Source organism: Etheostoma cragini, chromosome 9, assembly GCF_013103735.1.
Source record: "Etheostoma cragini isolate CJK2018 chromosome 9, CSU_Ecrag_1.0, whole genome shotgun sequence".
Taxonomy (NCBI): Eukaryota; Metazoa; Chordata; class Actinopteri; order Perciformes; family Percidae; genus Etheostoma; species Etheostoma cragini.
In genome coordinates this window covers 306,276-308,339 of record NC_048415.1, presented here as the reverse complement: position 1 = coordinate 308,339, position 2,064 = coordinate 306,276, and the positions used below count along the sequence as shown (strand labels likewise).

Sequence of the window (2,064 nt, the reverse complement as noted above, 5' to 3'; positions counted from 1 at the left end):
TGTAGCAGTGATCCAGCAGAAGACTGGGATCAGACACATGATGTGGAGGCTCCTGGAGGTCTTAATGTGGGAGATGATACTGCTGGACCGCTCTTCATCACTGATTCTCTTCCTGAAGTACTCCTCCTTCTGGTCGTCAGTGAAGCCTCGTACTTCTGTTACCCTGTCAACATACGCAGGAGGGATCTGATTGGCTGCTGCAGGTCGGGACGTTATCCAGACGAGAGCCGAGGGAAGCAGCTTCCCCTGGATGAGGTTTGTCAACAGCAGGTTGACTGAGGACTTGTGTGTGACATCAGGAACAGCCTCATCGTTGTTGAAATCCAGTGAAAGTCTGCTTTCATCCAGGCCGTCAAAGATGAAGAGAAGTCTGGAGGCAGCGAGCTGGTCTGCTGGGACCTCCTGTAATGTTGGATGGAAAACACGGAGCAGCTCCAGAAGACTGTGCTGCTCATCTTTGATCAGGTTCAGCTCCCTGAAGGAAAGAGGAATCACCAGACTGATATCTTGGTTCTCCAACCCTTCGGCCCAGTCCAGACAGAACTTCTGCACTGAGAAGGTTTTTCCAACGCCAGCGACGCCGCTCGTCACAACCACTCTGATGGGTTTCTGTTGGCCAGGTGAGGCTTTAAAGATGTCGCAGCACTGGATTGGAGAGTGATGGAGGCTCTTCTCCTTGGAAGCTGTCTCCAGCTGCCTCACTTCATGTTGGGTATTAACCTCTTCACTCAGTCCCTCTGAGAGGTAGAGGACCGTGTAGATCCTGCTGAGGAGGGTTCTACTTCCTGTTTCACCTCCTTCAGTCACACGTTCAAATGTCTCCTTCAGCCTGGACTTCTGTTTCTGACGACCAACGTCCACTAAAAAAAGGACAGAGGTGAGAGACAGAACAAGAAAGAGAGAACAAGCTGCTGATTCTTTTTAGGACTTTATTACTGTATTAATATTAAAGCATGCAGTTAAAGTTCAGTTGGACTTAAAATTAGGATTGGGTACCGGATTTACTGACTTCCTTTTAAGGGTACCAACCGGATTGTAGGGACTCTTTGCTTATCAGACCAGTCCCCTACGGGTGCTGGGTAGATAACGGAGCTATTTAAGACTGGTGCACTATGTGATCCTTAGGCAAAACCTTCTATACAAGATGTCTATCAGATAGTGCTGTAGCTAAATTTAAGGATGCGATTCCGTTAGCATTTAATTCATTACCAAGTCCCAAAGTAACGGAGGACTCCTATGCTATTAGTCCCTCCCAAATTGATAATTTTGTTGATAGTGCAGCAGGCTCGCTACGAATGACTCTCGACTCTGTTGCCCCTCTAAAAAAGAAGATAATAAAACAAAGACAGTTAGCTCCATGGTATAACACTGAAACTCGCAAATTAAAGCAAATATCGCGGAAACTTGAGAAGATTTGGCGCTCCACCAAACTGGAATATTCGCGTTTAATCTGGCAAGATAGTCTTAAAACATATAGGAAGGCCCTCCGTAATGCCAGAGCAGCGTACTACTCGTCATTAATAGAGGAAAATAGGAACAACCCCAGGTTTTTTTTTCAGCACTGTAGCCAGGCTAACGGAAGGTCACAGCTCTACTGAGCCAAGTATTCCCAGAGCTGTTAGTAGTAACGACTTTATGAGGTTCTTCAATGATAAAATTATAACTATTAGAAGCAAAATTCACCAAGACCTGCCTTTAACTGGCACTGACTTATCTCTAAACTCAGGAACCTTAGAAACAGCTGTAAACCCAGATATATGTTTAGACTGCTTTGCTTCACTTGATCTTTATCAATTTAATTCAATTATTTCTTCATCTAAGCCATCAACCTGCCTCTTGGATCCCATCCCGACTAGGCTACTTAAAGAAGTTTTACCATTAGTCAACACTTCTCTACTAGATATAACCAATCTGTCTTTATTAACAGGCTATGTACCACAGCACTTTAAAGTTGCTGTGATTAAAGCTCTTCTGAAAAAGCCCAATCTTGATCCAGATGTTTTAGCCAACTATAGACCTATATCTAACCTTCCATTTCTCTCTAAGATTCTTGAGAAAGCAGTC

At 44.5% G+C, this 2,064-nt stretch overlaps 1 long non-coding RNA gene and 1 pseudogene across 1 annotated transcript in view; one reads left to right on the top strand and one right to left on the bottom strand.

Moving 5' to 3' along the window:
- The window catches only part of LOC117950741, a 58,264-nt pseudogene that overhangs the window by 40,841 nt on the left and 15,359 nt on the right, over nt 1-2,064 (bottom strand).
- Nucleotides 1-2,064, top strand: part of LOC117950748 — a 13,515-nt gene that overhangs the window by 10,569 nt on the left and 882 nt on the right. The window lies entirely within an intron of this gene.